Source organism: Rattus norvegicus, chromosome X (assembly GCF_021556685.1).
Source record: "Rattus norvegicus strain SHRSP/BbbUtx chromosome X, alternate assembly SHRSP_T2T, whole genome shotgun sequence".
Lineage (NCBI taxonomy): Eukaryota > Metazoa > Chordata > Mammalia > Rodentia > Muridae > Rattus > Rattus norvegicus.
The window spans coordinates 70,184,928-70,199,762 of record NC_141554.1 but is presented as its reverse complement, the minus strand read 5'-3'; the positions used below and the strand labels follow the sequence as shown (position 1 = coordinate 70,199,762).

The 14,835-nt window shown below is 41.9% G+C and overlaps 1 pseudogene across 1 annotated transcript; it reads right to left on the bottom strand.

Moving 5' to 3' along the window:
* Window positions 1–1,170: 1,170 nt before the first annotated feature.
* On the bottom strand, window positions 1,171–5,095 carry LOC147998250 (ubiquitin-associated protein 2 pseudogene; annotated as a pseudogene). The gene has a single exon (XR_015646566.1). The product of XR_015646566.1 is annotated as a ubiquitin-associated protein 2 pseudogene (transcript).
* Between the last annotated feature and the right edge of the window lie 9,740 nt (window positions 5,096–14,835).

The following is a 14,835-nucleotide window of genomic DNA, read 5'->3' as shown; positions in this document are numbered from 1 at the left end:
GGACTGATTTTCTTCTCCTTCATCTATAGTTATATTTCAAAGATTTATTGTTTTCAACTTGTATCATATTTCTTTTCTGTTAATTTAGTGTTTTTTAAAAATATATTCTTCATTTGAGTGCTTCAATTCCTCTATCTTCTAGTCCTGATATTAAATATTCTATGTTATCTGTTCTACTTGTAAGGATTTTCCCTGAGTTTGCTAATTGGGTTAGTGAGGTTTTCAACTCCTTATTTTTAAATTGAGTGCTTTTCAATATTTCTATGTTTTTTACTAAATTTAGTTTTCACACTCTGAACTATTTTTGTCATTTCATTTATTGTGTATTTCTGTGTTCATGTATATACTACTCAAATAGCTTTTTATGTTCCACTTATCTTCAATGTCCTATTCATTTCTTTTTTTTAAAATTTCAAATCATTTGATTAAGTTTATGAGTGTTCTTTTTAATATTGCCTCCTGAAGTTTCTTTAGGCAATTCTCATGCAACAACATTTCTATAGGACTAGTAGATTTGATGGAAATTTTGCTCTCTTGGCCTTTTGTAGTTTGTGTTTTCACAATAACCTCTGCTTTGCTTGTGTATCTGGTATGAGCCTGGTTTATTTTGGGCTAATGCAGGAGATGAAGAAAGGAGTTGGGCCACAGAAAGCAGGTTCATGAGCTTCTTGATTATACCTAGGCCAAGCAAAGCTTGTTCATGAAGCATAGGTCCAGAGTTAGGCCTGAAGATGAGAGTAGAGGCAGTTGGAAGAGGAACTCACTTGACAAAGCTGGCTCAAAATTGGTCTATGATGTTCACTGAGTCCTCCTAAACAAAGAATGAAAAAGTATCACTTAAAGTCAGGTGTTTGCATATCAAGTTGATTGAACATGATGCATTTTTGTTACCATTAACTGTCAACTTGCCACTGCCTAGAATCACCTAAAGAAATTCTTTTTTTTTTTTTTTTTTTTTTTTTGAGACGTAGTTCAGATTTTTTTTTAAATGGTTGGTCAGAAAAGACAAGTCTCTAGAGCAGGACCAGACCCAAAGCAGAAGCCCCTGCTGTGCGCAGACATATAGGCACCAGGCTTATGCTGGACAGGGGTCACTTCTATTTCCAGATTAAGATTTGTTGGAAGGGGGACCATGACAAATGACAAAAGGATCAGTTTTTCAAAAACAAGTATGAAGTAATTACAGAGGGAAAAACATAATGGTTCACAGGGAGTGAGATAAGTCGTGATTCTTCATTGGTACTGACCTGGCCCCAAACCACGAGTCCTTCAGTGGCACACCCAGCAGCCCACTGAGCTGGGGTCACATAGAAAGACTGCAGGCAGAAAGGTGGGGTTGGGGCCTACTTGGCTATAGTAACGGTGTCCAGACCGGGAGAGCACACTTGTATGCTACCCGTAGCCACAGCCCAGCTCTTCCAGGCTTCTATCACATTTACAAATACATACATAAATACATTACATACAATAGTGGGTCTGGGAGGCAGGCTTCCCATAGAGAGGCTCAGCTGACAGTTATGTCTCAGAATTCTAGGAAGGGCACCGGGCTCCCAGAAATGTGCTCCATGTGTTCTCTCCTGCCCAGAGTATACCCTGCCCAAGAGCCCACCCTCTCCTTTTCAGGATCTAGTTTGTCCAGTATGGAGAGTTGCCGTAGGTGGGTTTGGAGGCTTGAGACTTGGGCTGCAGGGAGCTGGGCTGGCTGCGCTGACCAGAGCCACTCGGGGCGTCCTGTGGTAGGTGGTGGTGCAGCAGCTGGGAGTGGGGCTGCTGGTGGGCCGGCATGATGTGCAGGAACGGCGCAGGCGCATAGCCGGGGGCTGCGCCAGGAGCCAGGGGCCCAGTGGAGCCCAAGGCAGAGGGCAGGCTGAAAGGTGGTGGAGTCCCTGTATGAAATCCCTGCTTGTCAAAAGTCTGTGTCTTGTTGTAGACAGAACCAGTCATATCGGGTAAGCCAGTGCCTGAAGATACTGATACCCCTTTGCTAGGCCCAGAACCAGCCGACTTGTTTGGTGCCTGAGATGATCCACCGTAGCCACCCTTGGTGTAGTCTCCTGCCGCTGTTCCCTGGGTCAAATCGTCATAACCTGCGCTGTAAGCATGCTGCCCATAGCCACTGGCCTGCTGAAAAGGGGTCGGGGGAGTGCTGAGGGTCACACCATGCTGCTTGGCTGAGGTTGGAGGGACAAACATAGTGGGCCCATACTGGAAGGCACCAGGCACGCCAGTGTAGTAGGGGAGGCCGGTGTAGCTGTAGCCAGGTGGCAGAGCAGGATTCAAAAAGGGCTGCTGGGCCGTGTGGTGGGTCTGAGACTGGCTCTGCTGTGCCTGAGCTGGTGTCGTCGGAGGTGCAGGGGATGCAGAGTCTCCTCGGCCAAACTTGGTGACATCACCTGAATATGGATTATTAGCTAGATTCCCATCTCGGCTGGCAAGGGCTGTGGGTGCTGCAAAGGGAATTCCATAGTAATCCATCGGCAGCCGTGACTGCAGCATCTGGAGCTCATCATAACCGTAGATCGGGTAAGCAGGAAGCAGCCCTCCAGGGCCCACGAGGTACTGATTGTGTAGCAGAGGAGGCACCCCTTGAGGAAGGTTTGGGGGTGCTTTGCCTGAGGTCACCAAGGCTGTGGCCCTGGTACTGCTGCTAGGTGCGCTCACAGTGGTCCCACCCAGGCACAGGCTGCTCACGGTGCTCATGCTCCCAGGCAGGGCAACCCCTGAGGACGGGGCACTTGGAGCAGAAGTGGCTGCTGAGAAGGCAGCTGAGGATGGGGTGCTCTCCACACTGGCATGAGTGTGTGGCGTGCTTGTGGACCGTGTTGCATGGGTAGAGGACAAGCTGCTCTGGTGGCTAGAGAGGGAGCTGCTGAGCTGAGAAAGGGGGCTGCTGGACAGTTCACCAGGAGTCAAGGCGGGCAAAGTGGCAGTGTGCTGGGACGAAGGGGGCAGAAGTGCAGTGCAGGAGGAGGGGCTGGGGAGGGAGCTCACAGACGGAAGGGCAGAAGGGTCTGTCTTCTTTGGAGCTGGAACGGATGAAGTAGTGTCTACTGTGTGCTGACTTCGGCCACCACCATGTCCGTTAGCAACGGAGCCGGGAGCCGCGTCCGCTGGGCTTGCAGGGCTTTGGTACGCAATCCTGGTATGCACAGAACTCTGGTCGTAAGAGGAACAAGTTGTTACTGGGCTAGTGGAGCTCACGGATGAGCTGGTCAGAGTGGAGGAGGTAATGACTGAGGTTGTGTAGGTGGGGTTCTGTACAGCACTGGTCATTGGGAAAGAGGCATTCAAGGGCTCACTTAAAGACTTCGGGTACAAGCTGATAGGAAGCTGACTGCTATTTTCACTGGCTGAAGCTGTTGATCCAAACTCAGAGAGAGATGGCTCTGATCCAAATTCGAGGGCCCCAAACTGAACATTCAGCCCTGTGATATCTGCAGACCCGGGCATTTCCACTGCGGACACAGGAACCTTAGAAGCTGGAGGAATCCGGCGCTTAGGGAGTTTAATGTGTTTGGGCTGTGGTTGGTGGGCAGATACAATGTTTTCAACAGCCATGGTAGGAAGCTGCAAAAGTCTGTTGACAGTAGAAGGACCATCTCCCGGTGCTGATTCTCGGTGTTTTGTCTGAGAAGGAAAGGACTCCAAACCTGGAGGAGGAACACTGACTGCCTGGTTCTGCTGTTGCTGTCGCTGGCTCAACTGGCTGAGAACTGGAGATGGTTCCGGCTGAGATTTGAAGTCCAAATGACTGAGGACTGAGGGCTGGGGTGCCGAGGGCTTGAGGTCCCAAGCAGCAGTGGTGGCTGGGGGGCTCGCATTGTCATTCTGCTGTGTGCTTGAAGCAGCAGGAAACGGGCTTAAACCTGGTGGTTTCAACTTGTCCAAAATCTGGGAGTTGGAGATGTTCACCATTTTTGACTGAGCCAGCTCTCCAAATCCTGAGCCAAGGACGGATGACAAACTCTGAGGAGAGTATGAGCTAGCAGGAGTGGAGCTTGCAGTCCCTGGTGCCGTTGGATTGTTGTGCTGAGAATTTGTGAAGACAAGGGCCTGGCCGAAGCCCTGCTGCTGGGACGTTTCAAAGGAGTTGACTTCTGCGGCTTGAGTGGGAGGAGCAGGTTTGTGGAGCAAGGCCACCAGATCAATGCTCTGCCCAGGCGGGACATGGTTGTCTGCTGGAGCGGATGAAGCCGTGAATACTTTTGTCTCAGAAAGATCTTCAGTCCAGTCTTCTGCTGTCCACTCCTCCACAGAATTCTTCCAGGCACCTTTAAGTCCATAAGAACTTTTACTTGGCAGCTCCTGAGATATACTGTGAGGCTTTGCCAGCCCAGGTCCCTCATCTGTGCCGTTCTGAGCAGCTTCCCAAACTACCAACTTTGTCCCACAGCCATCTGTTGACATGGACTCTGAATAGTCTGCAGGATTGAATGTCCCCATGCTTTGAGCAGACAGCCTTCCTGCCCCTCTGCCCCTGCCACGCCCAAATCCTCTGCCTCGGGTCCGCTTGCCCCGCTCTGAAGGTTTGTCTCCTTGGCTGCAATCAACTCCATTCTCTTCACCTTTGAACTCTCGGCCTTGGCTGCCACCTCGTCCCTTCCGGTTGTTGTTTCGCCGTCCTCGACTTGCTTCTCTCTCTGTCCTCTTCTCTCTGTTTTCTTTGTTTTCTGAGCTTTCTCTTCCAAAATTCTTCTTCTTTCCTCCTACAGTCTCCCATGAAGTGGTGTCAGAGCTCCCTTCCAGCAGTGTATTGATGGCTTTGTTCACATCACCGTTACAGTCATGCAGGGCCACGATGCACTCATCCTGATTTTTCCCGTCACCTCCATAAGCTGTTTAACTTTAGCTTCAAAATCTGAATCATTCTTATCAAAGATCACTTGAGCAAGTCGCATCTGTTCAGCCGTTGCCTGTACCACTTGTTTCTGTGACTGTGCTGCGTGTGTTGTTGGCATCTGTGGTTTTTCCCGAGCACCTCGGCAACGATCATTGCTCACAGAAGTCATCATATACAGAATATACAAAATGTATGTACAAAATACAAAATCGCTGCTGCTCTCGTTGGACTCGGGACCCGCCGCCGCCGCCGCCCCTAAAGAAATTCTTAACTGTATTAGGTTGGTCTATGAAAACACCTGTGAAGAGTATCTTGATTGTCTTGATTGTCTTGATTTGTGTAGGATGGCTCAATGCACTTTGCTCACTGGAAGATATGAGGCAGGATGTCCTAGAATATATAAGCAAACTACCTATGCTTGAACCTGTGAATGACTCAGAGAATGAACCAACAAACATGGTTCCTCCATGGGTTTAGACTTGAGTTCCCACCCTGAATTCATTTACTGAAGGATTATAACAAAGAAGTGTAAGCCAAATATTTTCTTGAGTTTCTTTTTTGCTAGAGTGTTTTATTATAACATCATAAAGGGAAATAAAACACCGTTTCAATAATTTGAAGTGTACAAGTTCAGTCATATCAAGTATTCACATTGCTGTTCAAGTATGGTCACTATGGATCATAATATGTTTCTGACTTCTCAGACATAGGTTCTAGCATCTAACCATATTTATGAGATGGTAGTAAAGATCGACTTGTATTTAAGAATTCTAGCTTAGCATGTGTAAGACTTTGGGGAGTGAAGTCGCCATTACTACAAACAGAACAAAGGAAACAACAAAATCCTTACAACTTTTGAGGGCTTTTTTTCAGATTAGCATTAGTTTTAAGGCAAAAATACTAACATTGCAGGCTTCTTGTCTCCTGGTGGGTAACGTCATTTTGGTGCTTCCTTGATACTGACACCATTGTCCACATAAAGTCCAGCATCTGCATTGCAAAGTACACTTGGAACCATTATTCTGCTAGCTAATATCTGAAGGGATACACATACAAAATCTTTAGCTTCATTGACTTTTCTTTCTCCCAAGCTTTGCTTATACCCTAAGACCTACTATTTTTTTTTACTTTATGTGTGTGCATTTTATTTCACTTTATTTTATTATCCAATTTTCCTTAAAAGCATGATGTATATAATGTTTGCAGGCTAGCAAAGGTCCTAGCACTCATGAAGCAGAGTTGACTAAATAACAACATCTAAACAAACAATCATACAAACATTGTCACAGCTGTGTTTTACTGTTTGACAATAGTAACCAGCTTCTTCTGACTTTGAACATGGACTGAAAATCAGCAGCTCTTCAGGAATCTTTCAAACCTTCAGTGCCACATTGGCAGGACTGAGGCATGGTTAAAAAAATAAAAACTAGAGCTCAAATGTCAATATTCCCCAAATTTCACATTTCACCATCCTCAAATTTGTACATAAACTCTCTCAGATATGGCCTAAATATTACAACTTTTGTTATGACTTATTGTAACCAGCTGACAGAGCCTTAGACTGCACACAGTGCATATGTCCCGACTGTCCTGTAAGGCCTTTCCAACTGTCAAGTTGGAAACATAATTATGCTCTGCTAAAGACTAATGAGCTGCCTTTCTGGATGTGCTCTTTCTTTGCTAGAAGAAATCAATAATTCTTTCTTTGATTTCAATTCAGTGATAGCTGCAGGGTTGAAGGGCAAGTCTGTGGGGATCTGCAAACTCCAGGATCATACCCCAAGGGCTCCAAGGAGGCTGCGGTTCTGGGAACAAGGCTGGAAACTGTCCAAGGAGAAAGCTATGTATGGGTAGGAGGAAATTTTAGTTGTCCATTTCCTGAATTTATTCTATATACTTGTGATTTTTATTCAGGATATGTTATTTTCTCACACCTTTAAAAAAGAATAAAAAGAACCAATGAATTTTTCTAATGCAAATCTAACATTGCTCTTTTCCCACATATTTTATTTGTAGTTCAACCAAAATCAAAATGTTATGTGCAACTGTCTCATAAATGCAAAGGTGAGAGTTGTCAGTGAAAATTTTAGGCATTCATATTCCTAGCTTAATTTGTGTTTCTTCTTAGGTAGGTGACATTAGATAGAGTACCTATCTATCTAATGTACCTATATGAGCCCCCCTCCCTTAACCTGTAATGGGGAGATAGCATTAGTAATCATCACAGGGTTTCAGTGCAAAATCATATAAAGCACATAAACACACTAGCACTTGTAAAACTTTAAATAATACGAGTACTGGTTATTGCTTCATCTTTTCCATTTCTGTCAATTAAAAGTATTTTGTGCTGACTGTTTTATGTCACATTGACATAAAAGCTATTGAGAGGAAGGAATCTCAATTGAGAAAATGCTTTTATAAAATCAAGCTGCAGACAAGCCTCAAGCACATGTTCATAATTCGTGATTAATGGGAGAAGGCCCAATGAGTTGGACCCCCCTGGTTTGTTGCTTTTACATCTTAAAATAAACCAGGTTGGTCAATCTATGAGGAATGAGACAGTAATTAGCACTCCTCCGTGGCCTCTGGATCAACTCCTGACGACAGGTTTCTTCCATGTTTGAGTTCTTGCCCTGACTTACATGGATGTTAAACTGTGATATGGAAGTATAAGCCAAATAAACTCTTTCCTCCCCAACTTACGTTGGTCATGGTGTTTTCTCGTAGCAATTGTAACCATAGCTCAGACATATAAACAGACAGAAAGACAACTGGAGAAGAACACAATCCTGAAGAAAGCCAGTGCATATACTATATTTGTAACATAGCTGATTGGTTATCGTGCATCTAGCATAAATCTGAGGAGGAGATGACAGAAGTGAGAAAACCTCTCTTCAGGCTGGTTGTCTACTAGAATCCCTACAATACAATCTCTACCTTAATTATAATCTCTACCATAGGCTGTGTATAGTTAGCCATTACCATAACCACAACAGGAATAGAAAACAAAATATCTGTATGGTTCCACCTGAATTATTTGAAAAGACACCATTACCAGAAAAGTCTAATGTTCCAAAACCTTAGCCAATACTTCCTTGTAATTTCTTCTGTTTGTGGTATCATACACTCTATAGGCAGAAAAACAGATTTGTAATTTTTCTTCTTGCTTTCTTTACCATATAATTTATTAGTCTTGCAATTATGAAAATGAAAAATGACCCAGTTTGGGGCCAAAGTTGATGACATATCCACAGCCATCTGCTTTTCCAAAAACAACAATAACATTATGCACTAGAAAAAAGATATTTGTAATAAAATGCAGAAAAATTTGGATATCTGCATGGATATCATTAACCCTTATCACTTATTGCAAAAGTACACTAAAAAATGGTTTTTCAACTTGAGAGATCTGAAACTGTTGGGGTAATCAGGGTAAGTACTTTAAAACATTGGCATAGACTTCATACTGGGTGGCATAGGTATTGTCTTAGTCAGGGTTTCTATTCCTGCACAAACATCATGACCAAGAAGCAAGTTGGGAAAGAAAGGATCTATTCAGCTTATACTTCCAGATTGCTGTTCATCACCAAAGGAAGTCAGGACTAGAACTAGCAGGTCAGTAAGCAGGAGCTCATACAGAGGCCATAGAAGGGATGTTACTGAGTTGCTTGCTTCCCCTGGCTTGCTCAACTTTCTTATAGAACCTAGAACTATCAGCCCAAGGATAGCACCACCCACAATGGACCCTCCCATCCTTGATGACTAATTGAGAAAATGCCTTACATTTGGATCTCATGGAGGCATTTCCTCAAGGAAGTCTCCTTTCTCTGTAACACCTCCAGCTTTCATCAAGTTGACACACAAAATCAGCCAGTATGGGTCTGTAATCTCAACTTGGGAAGCTGAGAGAAGAGAAAAACAAGTTCAAGGCCAGCCTAAGAAAATTATTGATTCCTATCTAAACATTTTAAAGAAGAGTAATTGGGAACTGGAGATAGAGCTCAATCAATTATATGCTAGTTTTAATCCTTAGTAAAACACAGAGAGAGAGAGAGAGAGAGAGAGAGAGAGAGAGAGAGAGAGAGAGAGAGAGAGAGAGACAGAGACAGAGAGAGAGACAGAGACAGAGAGACAGAGAGACAGAGAGACAGAGAGACAGAGACAGAGACACAGAGACAGAGACACAGAGAGAAGACATAGGAATGAGCAAAGATATTTTGTAGAAGATTTATAAAACACAAGACACCAGAACATTATATAACAGAAGATATACAAATAGACAATTGTATATAACTGCCCATTTCCACAAATCATCGAAAATTAAAATCGAGGCCAAAATAAGATAAAACCTCAGCTAGAGACAAGAAGTATATAATGTAGAAATAAACATAGAAAATGCTTTGAGAATTGAGTATTGCAGCTGGGAATATAAACTATCATGCATCCGTTATGAAAACCAAAGGGGAGATTCCTGCTAGGAAAAATTAAAGTTGAACATCCCATATATTCTCCCATCCCATTAATATGTAAATGAAATAAAATATATATGGAATATTTTCATATACACAAAAGCTTCTATTTTCATTGCAACACTTATTATTCACAATAGACATAAATGGAAATAACCTAACTGACCATAAAGAACAGACAAAAGACATGTAATGCATATGCAAAATTAAGTACTATTCAATTACTGAAAGAGGGAAATACTGTTTTTAACTCCTCTAGTTTTATCCCAAGACCCATAGCAGGCCACTTGCAAAGGCCTGCTCTCCCACAACATGTACATTCCTTAGGTACTCCATTGAATCTTGTGGTGGACCCAGCTTTACTCTCTACCCACCTTTCCTTGTGTCATCTGCCTACACCAAGCAACAGTCTCTGACTGAGAATAAGGTAGGCAATTTTGTCTCTCTCCCCTGTCTTATAATTCCCCAGCCCTGTTGCATACAGCTGTCTTACCATACCTCCACTCCCTGTAGATTTCAAGATACCTCAAAAAGGATTCAGCCATCCTCCTTCACATTGTTTAAGCCACAGAAACCTCTGTCTGGTCCCACAGTGCCATACTGGTTTGGAACTCAGGTAGATGGTTTTTGCTCTTATTCTTGTCCTGAATTACAACCACTTGTGTCTCATTCCCAGCCCAGTAGCAGTCTGCTTACAGAATCATGTCCTCCAATCACTCTTCTACTTCATAGGAGACTCTGCGAAACCTTCAAATTATCCCATTTTTCCTCCTTGCTCATGACCATCTCAACCCTCCCTCTAGCCTGTCCTCATTCCTTTTTGAAAAACCTAGATATCTAGAAATAATTTCCAACCAGGACTCCCAGTGGCCATGCCTGGCAGGGACTCAAGAGGTTCAATCATATCTTGCTTGCCATCATCCATTACAATCTTTGTCTTCAACCCTGTAACATCTTGATAATAGGTGCCACTCCTTCCATTTCAATATCACTCAGTGTTTAATATAAGTCTTTGGTCAGACCCAGGGTTCCTCTAGCCTTTTCTTCCCCATATCTCAAGATAATACTTCACCTTCTGCCACCAATTTTACAGGTATCCCCTTCTCACACTAGATGTAAACAGGATCCCCTTAGTACTTTCTTTGAGCCCCTTTTAGCCTTTTCTCATAGTCTACTTTTATCCCTCTCTACAACTCACTGACCTGGACAAGTATGTCCTACCATGCAGCCCAGAGCCACTATACAGTTCTTCAAAGACATAGAAAGAGCAATTCTCAAATTTATCTGGAAAGGCAAAAAAAAACCAGAAGAGCAAAAACAATTCTCAACAATAAAAAATGACTGGGGGAATCACCATCCCTGACCTCAAGCTCTACTACAGAGCAATAGTGATAAAAACTACATGGTATTGGTACAGAGACATACAAGTTGATCAATGGAATAGAATCGAAGACCCAGAAATAAAACCACACACTTACGCACATTTGATCTTTGACAAAGAAGCCAAAAATATACAATGACAAAAAAGAAAACATCTTCAATAAATGGTGCTGGTCTATCTGGATTTCTGTATGTAGAAAAATGAAAATAGGCCTATATTTATCACCATGCACAAAGCTCAAGTCCAAGTGGGTCAAGGACTTCAACATAAAACCAGATACACTGAATCTAATGGAAAAGAAAGTGGGAAAGAGCCTTGAACTCATTGGCACAGGGGGAAATTTCCTAAACAGAACTCCAATGGATCATGCTCTAAGATCAAGAATTCATAAATGGTACCTCATGAAACTGAGAAGCTTCTGTAAGACAAAGGACATAGTCAATAAGACAAAATGACATCCTACAAATTGGGAAAAATAATCTTCACTAACTCCACATCTGATAGAGGGCTAATATCCAAAATATATAAAGAACTCAAGCTTACCACCAAAAAACCAAACAACCAAATAAAAAAAATGGGGTCTAAAACTAAACCAAGAATTCACAATAGAGGAATCTTAAATGGCTGAGAAGCACCTAAGAAATGTTCAAAGTCCTTAGTGATCAGAGAAATGCAAATCAAAATGACCCTGGGAAGTGAGAGACTCTGGAGACTCAAAGGGGGGGAACCTTAGATGAAAGGCCCTACAGTGGAGAGAGGAAACTTACTCATTCCACCGTACACCAGTCAGAATGGCTATGATCAAAACCTCAGATGACAACACATATTGGCGAAGATGTGGCGAAAGAGGAACACTCCTCCATTGCTGGTGGGATTGCAAACTGGTACAACCACTCTGGAAATCAGTCTGGAGATTCATCAGAAAATTGGAAATAGACCTACCTAATGATACAGAAATACCACTCTTGGGAATATACCTCAAAGATGCCCCACCATGCCACAGGGACAAATGTTACACTATGTTTACAGCCTTATTTGTGATAGCCAGAAGCTGGAAACAACCCACCTGTCCCATGACAGAATAATGGATACAGAAAACGTGATTCATTTACACAAAATGTGATTCATTTACACAATGGAATACTACTCAGCTATTAAGAACAAGAACAGGGACATCTTCAGTTTTGCAGGCAAATGGATGGAACTAGAAAATGTTATCCTGAGTGAGGTAACTCAGACCCAAAAGGACATGCATGGTACTTTCTCATTAATGAGTGGATATTAGCAAAAAAATGTACAGAATACCCAAGATACAATCCATAGAACTCAGAAAGGTCAATAAGAAGCTGAAGGGCCCAAGTGAGGATGCCTCAGTTCCACTTGGGAGGAAGAAGAAAGCAACCACAAGGGGGATGGGGAGGGGAACATGATCTGGTATTGGATCGAGGAAAAGAACTGAAGCCCTGAGGGCCAGCAAAAAGAATGGAAACAGGTGACCTCAGGAGGAAGGAGAATGTGAGGACCCTCTAGTATGTACCAGAGATGTGCAAAGTGAGAGACTCTTGGGACTCAAAGGAGGAACCCTAGATGAAAGGCCCTACAGTGGGAAGAGGAAACTTACTGAATGCACCTCCAGCAGAAATACATGGCATCAAGTAAGGGATGGGGTTGCTATCCCTCAGCCAAAGTTCTGACCCGTAAGTCTTCCCATTTGAAAGAAATGCAGGAATGAAAATGGAGAAGACCCTGAGGAAAAGAAGGTCCAGCAACAGGCCCAAAGTGGGTTCCAGCTCAAGGGGAGGCCCCAAGTCCTGACACCATTACTGAAACTATAGGGCATTCACAAAAAGGGACCTACTATGACTGCTCTCCAAAAGACACAACAAACAGCTGAAAGAATCAGATGCAGATATGTGCACCCAACCAACGAAGAGAAGCTGCTGGCCCCTCTGGTTGAATTAGGAAAAAGCTGGAGGAAGCTGAGGAGGAGGGTGATCCTGTAGAAGGACCAGCAGTCTCAATTGACCTGGACCCCTGAGATATCTTAGACACTGGATCACCAGTCTGGCAGCATATACAAGCTGAGATGAGGCCCCCAACAAATATACAGCAGAGGACACCCAGGTCTGGGTTCAGTCAGAGAAGATGCACCTAACCATCAAGAGACTGGAGGCCCCAGTTAGTTTAGATGTCTGGTGGTGTGGGTAGGCTGAGAAAATCCTTGTGGAGATGGGGAGTCGGGGAGTGCGGGGGTTCATGGTAGAGGTATGGGATGTGTAAACCTCGGGGGTAGACCAGGAATGGAATAAAATCTGGAGTGTAAAATCAATATATATACATATATATATATATATATATATATATATGTACAAATCTCTTAATGAAGTCTGTGAAAACACAAATAAATGGTAGAATAAAATAATGAAACCCATTCAGGATGTGCAAGCAGAAGTAATATCAGTAAAGCTAGTACAAACAAATAAATCTGGAAATGAAAAAATTAGGAGGTAAAATCAAAAATGTCAGAGATGAGCCTGGAAAAGATGATCTCGGGCATTTTAGAAAAGATAGAATAAATGGATACTTTATTCAAAGAAAATGTTAAATCTAGAAAAAAAATCCAGCAACAAAACTTTCAGAAAAACTGGCACACTCTATAAGCACCAAATCTATGAGAAACAGAAATAGAAGAAGGAGAAGAAATTAAGGTTAAAAGCATTGAAAATATTTATCAAAATCATTGAAGCAAACTTTACTAACCAAAAGAAGGAGGTGCCTGTCAAACACATTAGAATAACACGACTTTTCAATAAAACTGGATAGATGTCCTACAAATTCTGTTTGTCACGTATGTATGCCCAGATTATTATAGGATGCAAAGTTAACAATAAAAATTGGGGAGAATAAAATCATAATAAAACTAAATTTAAGCAGTATTTATCCACAAATCCAGCCCTACAGAATGTACTAAAAGGAAAACTTCAATCTGAAATAGTTAACCACACTGAAGAAAACACAGTGAATAAATAAACCCAGACCAGCAAATCAAAAGAGAGTGGGGGAATCCACACTATAACAGCACAATAGCAGAAATCAATAAATACCACTTATTGGTAACTCTCAACATTAATGGTCTCAAATTTCCAATAAAGAGACATAAAATAGCAGGTTGAAATAGAAAACAGGATCCATTTTTCAGCTACATTCAATAAGAACAACTTAATGTCAAGGACAAACATTACCTTGGTGTAAAAGAATAAAAAAAAAGGTTATTCCAATCAAATAGACCTAAGAAACAGGCAACTATATCAGTTTATATATATAAAACCAAATAAACTTCTAACTAAAACTAATCCAAAGAAATAGGAACAGAGACTATACATATAATCATCAAAGGAAAAAAAATCCATCATGAGTACATGGCAATTCTTAAAATCTATGCACCAAACACAAAGATACCCAAGTTCATAAAAACAAATCAAACTTACAAACAAAACTACCATGGTTAAATTACATATTGCTCCCCCCACAGTGATACTGGAAGTCTTCAATACCACATTCTTATTAATAAACAGGGAATTCAGATGAAAAGTAAAGGGCAAAATGCTGATGTTAAATGACATCATAAATCAAATGAACATATGAGATAATAACAGAATATTTTATCTAAACACAAAACAATATACCTCCCTCTTTGCAGGCCATGAAGCTTTCTCAAAAACAGAAAACATACGTGAACAAAAAGCCATTCTCAAAAAATAAAAGTAAATTCAAATATTAGCCTGTATCCTGTCTCACCACCATATATTAAAACTGTCAATCAAGAACAACAGAAACAAAGGAAAGTTTATAACTCATGGGTATTATGAACTTAACTAATGAATGAAAAATGGGTTAAGACATAAATTCAGAAGTTTTTAAAAAATATTAAAATAGAATCTAAATAAAAACCCAACATATCCCATACAACTCAGAATATTGCTAGAATGTAAAAGTGACTTCCATTGGCCTGAAGTAGAGAGACTTACCACTGAATTAGCTCACTCTTTCTAGTGTTTTTTCTGAACTGTTGCTGGCTGGTTCAATTCAGCTATTCTGGACCAAACGGCTCTCCTACCTGATTGATTCAATTTGGCTTCTCTCAG